This window comes from Macrobrachium rosenbergii, chromosome 6 (genome assembly GCF_040412425.1).
Source record: "Macrobrachium rosenbergii isolate ZJJX-2024 chromosome 6, ASM4041242v1, whole genome shotgun sequence".
Lineage (NCBI taxonomy): Eukaryota > Metazoa > Arthropoda > Malacostraca > Decapoda > Palaemonidae > Macrobrachium > Macrobrachium rosenbergii.
Genome location: NC_089746.1, coordinates 15,649,695 through 15,667,194, shown reverse-complemented (window position 1 = coordinate 15,667,194; position 17,500 = coordinate 15,649,695). Strand labels below are relative to the sequence as shown.

The 17,500-nt window shown below is 34.1% G+C and overlaps 1 protein-coding gene across 1 annotated transcript in view; it reads left to right on the top strand.

Moving 5' to 3' along the window:
- LOC136839225 (mucin-5AC-like) overlaps positions 1-17,500 on the top strand; it is a 288,209-nt gene that overhangs the window by 224,130 nt on the left and 46,579 nt on the right. The window lies entirely within an intron of this gene.

The window sequence follows — 17,500 nt, the reverse complement described above, 5'->3', positions numbered from 1 at the left end:
ATCCCGGCTGTGGTTTTGTTATACAAAACACTTATCAATTTTAGAGATTGATACAAATGAATAAGCATATTATCTCCAGAGCTATAGCCTTATTTGTGCTCTACCCCCTCTGCGCAAATACACATCCAGTAATTAGAGGCTTCCCATTGTTTAGACTCCAGAGCATACAATTAAAACTAAACCTTTACCATGAAACTTTGTGAATCAAGTTGTTTCCGGAAGTTGGCTTTGTTTGTGTAGTCTCTCTCTCTCTCTCTCTCTCTCTCTCTCTCTCTCTCTCTCTCTCTCTCTCTCTCTAGTACTCTCTCTCAAATTTATTGTAGTACACCAAATTTATATCCACACTAATATATATATATATATATATATATATATATATATATATATATATATATATATATATATATATATATATATATTATATTATATAAATATATATAATTATATATATGTATTGTATATTATGTAATATGTATATTTTAAATTATATATATATATGTGTGTGTGTGTGTATATGTACAGTATGTATATATATATATATATATATATATATATATATATATATATATATATATATATAATATATAGTGTATATATATAATATACAGTATATATATATATATATATATATATATATATACATATATATATATATATATATATATATATATATATATATATATATATATATATATATATATATAAAACTTATAATCACGTTTCATCATTGAACTAAATTTTTATGCGATATTGATGGCAAAATTAATAAAGCAACGCATGTTCCATAAATTAGCGTCATAGGAATACAAATTCTCCCGCTTTATATTTTGCCAAATGCATTGGTATTAATGGACATTTCTTGGCAAAATCTTAGTCACTGACATTCCTACCGCGAACAAACCCGATTTCAATTTTGCCACAGTTCTGCCTCATGAGTGCAAATTATGTCCCATATTGGTGCAAAAATTAAAGTGAACGCCAATATTGGAAAATTTGTACAAAGGCAGCACCATTTATCAGATATTCCCCAAATTCAAATTATGCCCTGTATATCCATATTGGTGCAAAAATCAAAATCACGTTGATATTGGCAAACTGATTCAAAGATTGTACCATTTCTCTAATATACTCCACATTCGTAACAAAACTGGGGTGCGATTTATGTTATTCCAATATTATTTCCTGTCAATTAGCAATGGAATTTCTAGTTGTTTGTATTCGTCTTTTTTTATATGCTCTGTAAAACGTCCTCACACGAATTAGAACACACCCAGAACACGATTTTGTCAGCGGCATTGGAAGATATAAACACAATCTGACAGCAGCGAATTGTAAACAGCAAACGTTAAGAAATTGGCAGAAACTGCGGACGCTCGTATGACAAACGCCCCTTCTCCCCTCGTCCCAAACCTCTCGTGTTACTCCGTCTTCAGTCACACCACCATAGCTCGCGTGTTTTCCGAACGTCGGCGAAACGTCATTAATTGCATCGGGTCCGAAGGCAGGCAGGCCACCACGACTTAAGACAGGTGACGGCTAGCTGCGTCCCGTAAATATAGCTCCTGTTCGGTGCTTGTCAATATATGCTTGGGAAGCATTTAAGGAGGAGGCGGTGGGGGCTAGGGGAGGGGCGCCTTATTTACGACGCCAGCTCGTGTCAATTATTAGCGGAAGCGATACGGCGACGGTCGTTCTTATTTATCGGGTTTTAATGGGGACATTACTTAGTGTTGCTCCGCCTTGTTTTTATGAGTAGTGAGTGGCTGTACAGTGGACTGATTGTCAATGTTTGGTCTTTCTGGGGGTGTTGAGTATTTATAGATTCCCGATTTTAGTTGATTTTAATGGTATTCTTGTACGTATTTTCTGTATTATGTTATAAGCTGCCTTCCTGCCTCCACTCTTTTAAGAGTTGTGGGTACACAGTGGACTGATTGTATATGCTCGCTTTTTTTTATACGTATTTATAGATTTCCGATTTCTAGTTAGATTTAATGATTTTCTTATAAATATTTTCTATATTATGGTATAAACTACTAATACTACTTACTAATTATACTAGTAACAGTTCTGGTAATATTCTGATTTTTAATAAATGTTTAATATAAACCAATGGTATTCTTATACGTATTTTGTACTTTATGTTACAAGTTGCTAATGCTAATACTATTGATACTAGTAGCAGTTCTACTAATATTATTCTACATTATTATAAGTCTTTAATGTGAATAATTTTTCCAGTGTTATATTTTGAAATTCGTGTAGTTGATTTACAAGCTATTTACAATATTGTGAAATTATTTACAGTTATATGTTAATTGGTTTATATACTAAACTCAGGAATATTATTAGTAGTAGGTATTAGTATCATTCTGTTGTTGATTTTGTTAATGTCTCCACTGATGTGATCGTGATTATGACACCTGTAAATTATTATTATTATTATTATTATTATTATTATTATTATTATTATTATTATTATTATTATATGATGTCAGTGTAAATTTTTATAAATATATGTTAAAAATATATGTAGAACGAGAGCTTTCGAGAACATGTTCGAGTCTCTATTATTATTATTATTATTATTATTATTATTATTATTATTATTATTATTATTATTATTATTATTATATGATGTCAGTGTAGATTTGTATAAATATATGTTAAAAATATATGTAGAACGAGAGCTTTCGAGAACATGTTCGAGTCTCCTCATTATTATTATTATTATTATTATTATTATTATTATTATTATTATTATTATTATTATTATTATTATTATTATAACAACCCCTTCTTAATACCTGTCATTCTCTGCTGTTCCCGTTGTCATTCCAGGACAAACTTTACGGTCGGAATTACTGGAATTATTGGAACGTGTCGTGCGAAAGCTTAATTTTTTATTTCCTGGCGAGTCGTTAAAGCTTCGTTTTATATTGCATTCTCGAGGTTTCGTTCAACAGTCGTTAGGATTATCGACGAATATTTCTTGGGCAGGATATTCTAGCTGTTGTTCTGGGACAAGAAAGGAAATTCTGTTGGTTTTTCTTGTTCCGTTTTGCTTGTGCTATTTCTTTCTTTCTTTCTTTCTTTATTTATTTTGTATCTTTTATTTATTAATCGTGTATTCATTTAAATATTTATATATTTACTTATTTTTTTATCTTTTTCTTTTATTTTTTATTTATATATCCATGTATTATTAATTAATAAATTTTTTATCTCTTTATTTGGTTATTGATTTTTTTTATTTTGCTTTTGATAGATCCTGAATATCTTTCTTTTTATTGAGAGAGAGAGAGAGAGAGAGAGAGAGAGAGAGAGAGAGAGAGAGAGAGAGAGAGAGAGAGAGAGAAATCCGTTTATTTCTTTTTGTATGCGAGGCAGATTTTTTGTGTACGTGAGAAATGTTTCATTTTGTGTGCATGTATGTATGAGAGAGAGAGCGAGAGAGAGAGAGAGAAATTTCATATCTTTAAGTATTTGAGAATATTTTGTGTGCATGTATGTGTGAAAGAGAGAGAGAGAGAGAGAGAGAGAGAGAGAGAGAGAGAGAGAGAGAGAGAGAGAGTGTGTGTGTATGTGTGTAATTACGATGAAAGCCTTCGTATTTATAGTCCTGACGAAGAAAGAAGAAGAAGACGACTACAAAGGGGAAAGGCAGACGTCGAAAAAAGCAAAAAAGTGGATGGAACAAAGATGCGCAAGAAACGGGCGAAAATAATAATAATGCAGCCTGGTGATAATGATGATGGTGATGATGATGAAGATAATGAAAGAGAACGGGGCGAGGAGAGAGAGAGAGAGAGAGAGAGAGAGAGAGAGAGAGAGAGAGAGAGAGAGAGAGAAGAGGAGGAGGAGGAGGAGGAGGAGGTAAGAGGGAAGGAAGAGGAAAGAAGGGAGGAGGAGGAGGATGAAAGAGAAAGGAGGAGGAGTAGGAGGAACAGGAGGAGGATAAAGTTAATGAAAAAGATAGGATGAAGGGAGAGAGAGGGGAGGAGGAGGGGGAGGAGGGTACGAATGAAGATCAAGGCTTTCATTTGTGCGGATTTGGGAGGAACCATTAAAAAAAATTATGAAAATATAAAAAAAAATAGAGCAGGGAAATGTGACAATAAGATGATGATGAAAGAGAAGCGGGGAAAGAATAAGTGGGGCGAGGAGGAGAATTAAGAAAGAGAGAAGGAAAAATTATGAAGAAAAGTGAAATAAAGGGGAATGAACGATAATGAGAGGTAGGGTACGAATGATGGTTAAGGAATGCGTGAGAGAGAAATGATAATTTTAGTAAGAAGTAAATTAGGACCTTAAAGTTGTGGTGTTTACGTGAGATATATTAATATACTGTATATGAAGTGGATGAATGAATGTGTGTGTGTATATATATATATATATATATATATATATATATATATATATATATATATATATATATATATATATATGTATGTTTATGTATATATATACATATATACATATATGTACATATGTATTATATATATACATGCATACATACGTACAGATATACGTACATCTACCTTTGTTTATTAGTTCCATTGTTTATTTTTGTGTATTCTACACAGTGCAAAATAATGTAATGAGGAATCTCGGAACATCAACTACACTTGGATTAATCGTGTTTGTTGTTTTTCATCAAAAATTTTAAAAAAAACTAAGAAAAAAGAAAAAAACTAACACAAATAGGAAAGCTGTTCCAGGATCTTGATTAAAGCTGCGGTTACAAAGACATTGTTCCGCATGTCTTGGAATCTGCGAAGGAATGACGTCATCCTGTAAAAAACACACTCTCTCTCTCTCTCTCTCTCTCTCTCTCTCTCTCTCTCTCTCTCTCTACACCTACTCATTCGTTCATTCAACAAATAAATACAGAATAAAAGAATAAGTGGTCAATTAAAAAATTTACCTGATATACCTTCTCTCTCTCTCTCTCTCTCTCTCTCTCTCTCTCTCTCTCTCTCTCTCTCTCTCTCTCTCTCAGAGAATAGCTAGCGGAAGTACATCTATAGGTGATCTCCTCTGTAAAAAAAACTTGTTTGTTAAAGTATTTTGTCATAGCAGAGAAAATAGAAGGCGATTATTGATGTACTGTACTTAAGTGAGATATCTCACCGTAGAAATTGAACTCTTAAGTGATTCTCTTGTGAATGGGTCCACATTAATCCACATAGAAGTTATTATTCCTTAAGTTACAAATGATGTGTGGTATGAGAATACATACATGAAATGGGGTGGTCGTGTTTATATTTCATATATATATATATTATTTGTTTATATATATATATATATATATATATATATATATATATATATATATATATATATATATATATATATGCCATCTCATGGGAGATAATTAGTTGATAGTTTATGGTTAAGTAGTCAATCCAACTTGAGGATGGCATTTGTTTACTTAAATACTTTTATAACTCCTAAGTTTGAAGAGAATTAGATGCAGTAATAATATACATACACACATACACACATATACATATATATATATTAAATATTAAAATATATATATATATATATATATATATATATATATATATATATATATATATATATATATATATATATATATAAACTTGTGGGCACGTGTGTGAAAATGAATGCGTGTGATACGACTTTTTCTTTATATCCAGACACGCAGACGATCCACGTATTCACACAACTGCATCTAATTCCATTCAGGCCTTCGAGTTATATAACTGTTTAAGTAAAGAAACGTCATAAATGAAGACAGAAAGAAAGAAATAATGATTATATAATTTTAGTGTTTTGTACATTTTCGTACAGTGCCCCCCCCCACACGCCTCAATCTTCCCCGAGATGAAGTTAGTCACCCGGGAAGGGGAAAATTTTTTTTTTTATTTAAATGGTTAATTGCTTATTATACAATGGCGGTTATCAGTACTGAATTAAAGGAGGCAAAAATAGAAAAAAAAATTATGAAGATGGATCAAAGAGATACAAACAAAAGTGTGTCAAAGAGTTTCTCGTATCGTCTGGTGCAGTGCTGGTTATTCGCGCGCTGTTTTATTGATTTATCTCTTTTTTATTTCTGTTTATTTTGACTTTATTTTATTTTTTTCACGTACGTGTTATTCCTTCAAAACGCCAGGACTGTTTTGATGTGAAATGTCGACTTTGTTTTAAAGAATGTTGAAAGAATTATGAAGTGTTGCAGCTGAGCGAGTGATTCTTTTTTTTTTATTTATTTATTTAATCTTTGTGTTGAATTAAAAAAAAAAAGTTTGAACAAAAGGATGTATTGCCGTATGTTTATACGTATGTTGTTATTCGGTAATTTCTCTGTTTCTCGTTCGCTGAATAAAAAAGCTTGGTAAAAGCAAATTTTAGTAATTATTTGATAAAGAGAGAGAGAGAGAGAGAGAGAGAGAGAGAGAGAGAGAGAGAGAGAGAGAGAATGGTCCTAAATCAGGAACATATTCAGGAGATAAAAAATTAAATCGGAACAAAATTGTAAGAATTTGGGGGAAACACAAATCTTATTAGGGAGAAATATCTTGAAACTAGGGAGTTTCCCCCAATTACATCGTTATGACAAACAAACACATTTCCTTACTCAAGAGAAAAAAGTTAAATCAGAGAACAAAAGCGTAAGCGTTTAGGGAAAGCCCCCATCCTTACTAGGGAGAAATATCTTAAAAAAACTAGGGAGTTTTCCCCCATTACTACATCATTATGACAAGCAAATAAAGGACTAAATGCGTGCCTAACAGTCGCGTGATGAAGCATAAAAAATAAAAAAAAAGTAAAACTACCAATTAGAATTTCCAGCGGAAGGGCGTATGGTAGCGGTAAAATTGCCGCGTTAAGTTCAGGTGTACAATAAAAGGTTTTGAAATAAATATTCGAATTAAACACAGGCGTCATATCCGATTTATTCCGTCGCTGTTTTGTTTGTTAGTTTGTCGCCTGGCTGAATAGAAGGGTAAAATATGCATAAAATATTTATATATATTTATTATATGATTTTTTTGGAGCAGTGGTCTTGAATTGTAATTGTAACCCGTTCTCTCTAGGTTCTTTGCAGCGTCCCTTAGGCGCCCAGCTGCAACCCTTTTCGTTTCTTTGACCGTATCTTCGTTCACATTGTCTTTCTTCCATCTTACTTTCCAACTTCTCCTAACAATTGTTTCATAGTGCAGCTGCGAGGTTTGCCTCCTGTTGCACCTTTAAAACCTTTTCACTCTCAGCATCCGTTTCAGCGCAGAATGACCTCACAGGTCACAGCGCTCGGCCTTTGGCCTAAATTTTATATTCCATTCCATTTCAGTATTTATATTCACTTTGGATTGTCAGTATCCTTAAACAACTTAAAATTTATCGACTTACTACTCATGTATATACCTGTTGCTGCCAATGTACACCTGTGAATATTATCGTGTGATTTCGGAATATGCACACCTGCCTACTATGTAGCTTCAAAACTGTGTATAATATGCACATACACGAAGGCATACTTTAAGTTAAATGAGGTTAATGAGTATACACAGTATTTTTAGATGCATATAATGTGGTTTTATATATATATATATATATATATATATATATATATATATATATATATATATATACATGTACGTATGTATGTATGTATGTATGTATATATATATATATATATATATATATATATATATATATATATATATATATATATTTCTTTAAATACACAGCCTCTTTAAATGCATGTGCAGGGAAGTATAATTTAGAGTCGTTGGTACACAATCTCTTAAAATAGATTTAAACTTTGTACCGTCACAGGTCCTTTAAATATACTTACATTGACAAATCATTACAATCTCCCTACATACGAAAGCTCTTTAAATAAACACACGAAGACCCATCATTACAATTTCCTAACATGAACGGCTTTTGAACACAGAAATACACACACACATACACACACACACATCAAACACGGTTTAGCAATCTCCCGTCGCGCGAACTCTTTTAAAAGAGACATCATTGAACACAGACATCAATCACTCGGGAGTCACGCACGCAAGCCTCATCAGGTTCCGGATAATTCTTCATTCAAGCAAACATCAAGCAGTGTATATAATGTTACAAGCACGCTGAGCCTTGTTGTTTTATGGGGTTATTTGTGCAATTGGAGGCGACGTTAGGACGGTCGTTTCTCTAAATGGCAGCGTTTTGTCGTCAGTCATTTGCGTGAGTTTTGTTGCTTGAATGAATTTCCAAGGAGGGTTTAGTTTCATTATGTTTCAAAGTTAACGCAGACTAAAAATAAACTCTCTCTCTCTCTCTCTCTCTCTCTCTCTCTCTCTCTCTCTCTCTCTCTCTCTCTCTCACGGAGTTGCATGTCATGTTTACTTTCGTCCAGTGGTACGTATTAATGGATAAACGTGCAGACAGAAGTACATACAGTTTTCCTATATACACAAACTACTCAAAAAAAAAAGATCTCTCTCTCTCTCTCTCTCTCTCTCTCTCTCTCTCTCTCTTTTACGTGTTTATGTATACAAACACACACACACACAAGCACATACACCTTTCTCCTATACAAACAGGTGCTCTCTCTCTCTCTCTCTCTCTCTCTCTCTCTCTCTCTCTCTCTCTCTCTCTCTCTCTCTCTCTCTCTCATTTTCTTTGTTTTCATCATCTTCTCCTTTTGTTTCTTGTCCATACCGATTACCTGTGTATCTTTCACCGTATGATTGTTATATTACTTAGCTCCCAGTTATTAAAAAAAAACAAAACCCTTTTTCTCTCTCAATGTGGTTGTGCGTACATCACTACTTCCAGTCATCGTTTCATCGTTATATCGTCGAAAATCGAAAGAAAATGCATAATTAAAAAAAAAATAAATAAATAAATAAATAAATAAATAAATAAATAAACAGGAGATCCACGTCAGAGTTCTCGGGCGCCGGCTGACATTTCTTCTGTAGCCTATCACCCGAGGGAGGCGTCACAGGTGTTCACCTTCCAGCACAGGTGTTCTGTGTATGTATGCTCGGTGTTGTCAGGGTGACAACAACACCTGCACCTTTGACGTAATGCTGCGGTGCCCCAGTGGACTCTTTACGCAGTTATTTTAATTTTTATTTAGTTGTTTTTTTATTATTTTTCATTTACTTCTTTATTTATTTATTTATTTATTTTAGATATTCGTATATTTGTGTATTTTATTAATTTATATATTTATTTATTTAAGTGTGTATTTATTTATTTATTTGTATTTTTATTTATTTTATTCGTTTTTATTATTCTTATATTTATTATATATATATATATATATATATATATATATATATATATATATATATATATATATATATATATATATATATATATATATATATATATATATGTATATATATTAATTCATATGTTTATTAAATTATATAATTATTCATTTATTTTATTTAGTTATGTATTCATATATTTATTTGTGTATTTTATTTATTATTTTTTTGTTTTTTGTTTTTATTTACTGCAGTTACAGTATAAGATTGTGCATATCATTACAAATGAACTGAATAAATGATCTGCCTCAGTTTTGGTCAAATGATTATTATGTAGTTCCAGCATCGATAACCATAGGGGTTGTTTCGCTACTGTACAGAATTCAATCGATCAATCAATAATCGGTTCCTTGCAGGAGGAACAAAGGTCCCCTAACGACAAGGGGAGTTTTTTTATGGGCGTATTTCACTTCAGTGAAAGACTCTCTCTCTCTCTCTCTCTCTCTCTCTCTCTCTCTCTCTCTCTCTCTCTTTCTTCTTCTTCTTCTTCTTCTTCTTCTTCTTCTTCTTCTTCTTCTTCTCTCTCTCTCTCTCTCTCTCTCTCTCTCTCTCTCTCTCTCTCTCTCTCTCTCTCTCCATAAAATCATATGTTTAGAGATTTTTTCTCATTAAGGAAGGCATGCATACAAATTTAATATCAGTTAGAAAACAAATTGAATTTTGATTATGAGTATAATGTAGCTTCTATTTACATAAAATTGAAAATGAAAGAAAAACGAATCTTCAGTTCGAAATATAAAAACTACTAAAAACACAGTTCGAAATATAAAAACTACTAAAAACAAATTTCAGGAAAAAAAAAATAGAACGAATTTTAATTGTTGGATCTACAAAACATAAACTAAAAAAAATGGAGGTAAACACGAGTCTTCAATTTAGGTTTCCCCTTCTCCGTTAATTCGCTTATTTTCGTGATCCCGTAACTTCAAAGAAACGTTTTTGTTATTTTACCCGACAGTCGTGTGCAACTTTTGTTATTTTCCTGACAACCTTTTTTCTCATTTTCCCGACAGTCGTGCAACGTTTGTTATTTTCCCAACAAACTGTAGTTATTTTCCCGACAATCGTGTGCAACGTTTGTTATTTTCCCGACAGTCTCGTGCCAAAGGTCGTTATTTTCCCAACCGGCCGCGTCGGGAAGATAAAACCTTTAATAAAATTGAAACAAATCCGCCTGCTCGATGCTGCCAGATTTTGACTATCGATCACTCGGTCAAATCTCTTCTTCAAAGGTCGCCGACCGTGACGTCATCCATCCGTCCATCCGCGGGACGCAAATGGAACGAGATTTCGGCGATCAGACCCGGCCGAATTTACCTGGCGCAAAAATAGCCCGGTTCGGTTTGTACCTGTTTGCGCTTGTTTTTTTTGGTATTCATCCGGCGGGGTTTTCTTGTCTAGTTTAGGGTTTATTTTTTCGGGGGGGGGGAAATCGTGTGTTCTTGTTAATCTGGTATATATATTTTATATATATATATATATGTACATACATAACAAACATACATATATATACGTACATACATACATATATATATATATATATATATATATATATATATATATATATATATATATATATATATATATATTCATTTATTATTTATATATATATATATATATATATATATATATATATATATATATATATATATATATATATATATTTATATATATTTGCAAGTTTACTTTTAATAAGTTTTTCAAATTAATGAAACCGGTAATGACATCCAGGTACTAATAACTTCTAGTTGTGAAAAAGTATCTAAAATAGAGAAACGATATAATTAATATTGATCAGCCTCATCACCTGGGTGATCAATAAAGCCAGTTACGTCACTGGACTGATGAACAGAAGTATTCATGAAGCATTCATCACCTTTGTAATGAATGTGGATATTAATATGAGATGTCTGGTAAATATATTAAGTAAAATCACCGGTAAGATGAACATGATTACTAATATTGAGTAATATCAACTGGAAGACAATTACATTTAATAATATCAAGCAACAACACCGGGAATACAATTATATTTACTAATATCAGTTAACACCACTGGAAGGCACTTATAATTACTAATAACTGGGTGACAGGTACGACAGGTGTTTCCCTGTGATGAGGTTACCTGGAAAACAAACATCTCGGGTAACATTGTCCAAAGGATAACGATACCAGGTAGAATGACTTAATGAACAAAAGCAAGTGATTTACCTGGATTGCAAATATAGCATCTAATGACACCTGGATAGGAAAAATAGTATATATATATATCACCTGTATAACAAACAGGGCAAATAACGCTACTTACACCCGGATGAGGAGAATTGTAAAGATGTTATTCGGGTGACGAGGATAATAAGTAATGTTTCTCACCTGAATAACAATTATGGCTATCAGTGACACCTGCGTGACAAGAGTGACAAGTGTTGCCGTCTTGAAGTCATTGTATATCAACTGACTGATGATAAATCTGGTTGTCAAAGCCACCTGGATGTCAGTTTTTGCAAGAATATATCTTAAGCTCTTGGAGGCGAGTGACATCATCTGCAGAAAGCTTGTGACTTCATTTGCAGGATAAATACGTCGGTTCACTAAACCGGGATGTCAGTCAGGGATAAATAATTACCTGAAATACCCAGGTGCCAGTCAAAACAAGTATTTTCACCTGAAATACCCAAATACCCACTGGGCTGCACGTGCAGTTTCAGTTCCACGTACAATTTCATTCTCTCTCTCTCTCTCTCTCTCTCTCTCTCTCTCTCTCTCTCTCTTTTCACGTGCAAGATCAACTATCTCTCTCTTTCTCTCGTTCCACGTGCAATTCATTACCCCTCTCTCTCTCTCTCTCTCTCTCTCTCTCTCTCTCTCTCTCTCTCTCACGTGCAAGATCAACTATCTCTCTCTTTCTCTCGTTCCACGTGCAACAATTCATTTACTCTCTCTCTCTCTCTCTCTCGTTCACGTACAATTTTCTCTCTCTCTCTCTCTCTCTCTCTCTCTCTCTCTCTCTCTCTCTCTCTTTTCACGTGCAAGATCAACTATCTCTCTCTTTCTCTCATTCCACTGCAATTCTCTCTCTCTCTCTCTCTCTCTCTCTCTCTTCTCTCTCTCTCTTTTCACGTGCAAGATCCCTATCTCTCTCTCTCTCTCGTTCTCTCTCTCTCTCTCTCTCTCTCTCTCTCTCTCTCTCTCTCTCTCTCTCTCTCTCTCTCTCTCGTCTCGAGCAGGCATGGTGGTGATGTTAGAACACACAACTGAAAACTTCAACCATTGTTCCTTTTTACTTTCACAAGCAGAAAACAATCTCGTTTTCTTCCTCGTCCGATAAGAAAACGCTATTGTAATCTCTCTCCCAGTCTGGCAACACCTTCTCAACACGGTAATGCCATTAAGTCTCCTAATTAAATATACCCCGTTATCAATTTTCGTGCGGGAGGAGAGAACAATGAAAATGGCCACGACAGCAGAATGCCATTTGTAGGGGATCCGCTGCGCATGTGCGCCTCTCTCTTGTTCTGTTTTGCGTAATGCTAATTTGCGCTCGTGCTTGCACGCCCGCTTCTGCGACGGGGAGAGAGAGAGAGAACTGTTATAATTATGTGTGTGTATGACCTTACCTTACCTTACAGACCTTACAAGTTAGGTTGTAGGTCCCTCATTTTGATGTACAGAGAGTTGAGCAGTATATTTTGCATCTTCCAGTCTTGGATGGTCTGGGATGCATCAGATATTTGTGCATGCAAACACATCTGTTCAACTGTTATGTTCCTCAGATGAGCTGGTAGCGCATTGTAGACGTGCATTATCGATGCTGGTGCGTGGTGGATTAATGAGAGCTTTCCTTAATTTTCCTGGTATAGAGCACTATTAAAACCTCTGCTTGCTCTTTTTGATAATTTTTTGATAATCCTATCTGTTTATTTAATCGTTCTCTTCTCCTTTCAAGTTTTATTTGAATTTGTCTTTGTAGTCAAGGTTTTCTATTCTATCAAATGACCTTTGAACTCTATCAGTAGTGTTCATATTATATTGCTCGTCGTGACTTGAGTTGTAATAAATTTGTTCAACTGTTTATGTTCCTGTGTGTCTTTTTAGAACAGAAAAAGGAAATGAATGTTTATTTAATCGCAGTTTTATTGTTGTGTGCGTTTTCATATCAAGTGTGAACTCTATCAGTTTCGCTTACTCGTCGTGCTGCGTTGTAATAAATTTAGTTTTTATGTTCCTCTGCGTCTTTTTAGAACCGAAAATGAATGGAGGTATATTTTATCAGCTGTGAGAGAGAGAGAGAGAGAGAGAGAGCTTCTAGTTCGTCTAGTATCATAAATAGAATACTTGATTCAGTAGGCATCATTAAAAGGCATTTTTATGAGAGAGAGAGAGAGAGAGAGAGAGAGAGAGAGAGAGAGAGAGAGAGAGAGAGAGAGAGAGAATTTAGTTCGTGTAATATTATACTTAAACAGAACACTTTATTTAGTAAACATCACGCAAAAATATACAAACAATAGAGAGAGAGAGAGAGAGAGAGAGAGAGAGAGAGAGAGAGAGAGAGAGAGAGAGAGAGAGAGAGAGAGAGAGAGATTTTAAACCCTTTCCCACCTTTTTCTCACCATAGGTCTCTCGAGAAGTGGGTCATTTATAATTGTGCAAAATAAAAAAAAAATCGAGTTTTTGTTTTCAAAGGAAAATAAATCACTCAGTGTAGCTCTCTCTCTCTCTCTCTCTCTCTCTCTCTCTCTCTCTCTCTCTCTCTCTTTTGAATCGATTTTGGATTTGGGGATTTTTGCCCTGTAGGCTACAATAGCGCGAATCTTGCTCTGTAATCGTTATTATTTTATTGTGTCTGAGTCAAAAGCGGATTTATTCTATTTTTATTCAAAAACAAACTTTTAATTCATTAGAGACAGATTTTGGTGCCGAAAATGCTCTTGGCTTTTTAGATGCTTTACTTAGAAAAGTTTGGTTTTAAATGTATTTCTATACGTTTATGTTATATATTCATACACAAATATGCGCATTTCTAGGGGCATTATTTTGAAATGTGTTTTACTATATTTTAATAAGTTTGTATGTTGTGTATTCACACACAAATATACGTATGTCATTAGAAAGACAATTTCTAGTTGCATTATTTTGAAATATATGGTTTAACATACATTTTTTATACGTATGCATGTATATTCATACACAAATATACACATTTCAATAGAACTAATTACAAGGTGCATTATTTTGAAATATGTGGTTTTTCATGTATTTTTATGCGTTTGTATGTTGTATATTTATATAGAAAATACACATTTCTTTAGAAAGACCACTAATAGAATATATTTCTAGAAATTGAGGAGAGTAATCTACTTGTTACGCAATAGATATGAGAATGTCATTTTGTTTATATTTCAACCTTACACATTTTATTCCTCCGCAAAGTTTAGAAGCCTAAAGCAAATAGTAGCGAATAATTATTGAAAATATACAAAATACTACTGATTCTCGTTCCATAAAGAATAATTACCATGCATGTTACGCAATAGGTTCGAAAACATGAATTTATTAATATTTTAACCTTAGACATTTATCCCCCTTAAGAATTTAGAAGCCTAAGGCAAATAGCAACGAGTCATTATTAAAAATATACAAAATTCCAATGATTCCGTTCCGTAAAGCATAATTATTTCACAGTTAATGTAATTCATATTTTAACCTTACAAATTTTATTCCTCCGTGAAAATGTAGAAGCCTAAGGCAAATAGCAACAAATAATTATTAAAAATACATCAGATACGGATCATTCCGTTCCATAAAGAATATAAATTATTTCTCAGAAATAGAAACGGGAGGAACAGTACGTACGTAGTCGTATAGCTCTAGGCAGCCGTAATGGCGGCTGTCTGAGTAACTCCGACGAACATAATTAAGACAACGTCAGTCATCCTCCCCGCTACTAATGGCTTCAGAGGCTTTCTCATGTCACGCCGTATTTGTAGGCAGCGGAGTTGTACCCGGTATTACCCGAAAACCCAGCCGGAATATCCTGACAATTGCGTAGGTAGGATATTCGCTCGAAGGCCGTGGTATGTTGAATTGAATTGAATTGAATTGAATATAGACTTTAGGCCAAAGGCCAAGCGCTGCGACCTATGAGGTCATTCAGCGTTGAAATGGAAATTGACAGTAAAAGGTTTGAAAGGTGTAACTGCAGGGGGAAAACCTCGCAGTTGCACTATGAATCAATTGTTAGGAGAAGGTGGAAAGTAAGTTGGAAGAAAGAGAATATGAAAGGAGGTACAGTAAAAGATACGAAAGGGGTTGCAGCTAGGGGCCGAAGGCACGCTGCAAAGAACCTCAAGTAATGCCTACAGTGCACCGCACTAACCCTCTAAGGGGCTTGGTATGGTGGGGACCTGGGTTCATGTTTTTTTGGTAATACTTTGAAAAGGGTTGGGCGAGGTAATATTGGAATGGGTAGGCGAGGTTATATCGTAAGTGTTGAGGTAATGACGAAAGGGTTAAGTGAAGCAATATCGTGAGAGTAGACGTAATGACAAAAACTTTAAGCGAGGTAATATCGTTAGTGTTTAGGTAATGACAAAAGCGCCAAGCGAGGTAATATTGGAAGAGGTAGGCGAGGTAATATCCTAACTGTTGAGATAATGACAAAAACGTGAAGCAAGGTAATATCGTAAGTGTTTAGGTGATGACAAAAACGTTGATCGAGGCAATACCGTTAGTGTTGAGGTAATGACAAAAACGTAAAGTGAGGTAATATTAGAAGAGGTAGGCGAGGTAATGTCCCAACTGTTGAGGTAATGACAAAAACGTAAAGCGAGGCAATATCATTAGTGCTGAGGTAATGACAAAAGCGTCGATAGAGGTAATATTGAAAGAGGTGGGCGAGGTAATATCCTAATTGCTAAGGTAATGACAAACACGTAAACCGAGGTGGTGTTGAGGTAATGACAAAACCGTTAAGTGAGGTAATGTTGGAAGGGGTAGGCGAGGTAATATCGCAAGTGTTGAGGTAATGGCAAAAGTCTTGAACAAGGTAATATGGGAAGGGTAATATCGCACCTCTCTAGCCAGATAATATCGCAATATGGAGCTAGGTAACGTTAAAAGACATTAATAAAATATCCATATACGAAAATAGTTTAATTGTGCCTTGTACAAGCATAATATTTTTGATGATTTGGACACAGGACCCCTGAGAGAGAGAGAGAGAGAGAGAGAGAGAGAGAGAGAGAGAGAGAGAGAGAGAGAGAGAGAAATTCAGCCCTTGCAATGATTGTTATTGTCATGATAATTGACACAACACCTTTGCAATGTTGCGGTGGGATTTGAATGGGTCCTTGATTGTGCGCGTATCGCTCTCTTGATAGACTGTTGCCTATTGGGCAACGCTGTTTCCATTGCCGTCACGGTTGGGCATTTGGCTATGCATTAGTTACCAGGTTTATATATATATATATATATATATATATATATATATATATATATATATATATATATATATATATATATATATATATATATATATATATATATATATATATATAAATATTATATATATATATTGAAAAAGTTTTACCAGACCACTGACCTGATTAACAGCTCTCCTAGGGCTGGCCCAAAGGATTAGACTTATTTTTACGTGGCTAAGAACCAATTGGTTACCTAGCAACGGGACCTACAGCTTATTGTGGAATCCGAACCACATTATAGCGAGAAATGAATTTCTATCACCAGAAATAAATTCCTCTAATTCTTCATTAGCCGGCCGGAGACTGGAACTCGGGCCTAGCGAGTGCTAGCCGACAACTCTACCGACTCTCCCAACGAGGAACTATGTATGTATGTATGTATATATATATATATATATATTTGTATGTATATATTATTATATATATATATATATATGTGTGTGTGTGTGTGTGTAGTACATACTATTAAATGTGAGAAGTCATACAGAATTGTAAATTGTGAGATATATATATATGTATAATATCAGTATGTCTTATAAACGAACATTTTAAACGTTATATGTTCCAGTAAAACAATTGAATCAACTTGTGTGTTGATCTTGGATGTTTTATACATTATTTTTAAATGCTGCTGTGTATTCAAAGGAAACGACAGATTCCTGCTGTTTGTGAAAGAATGCCTGAAGCATATCGGGTGAT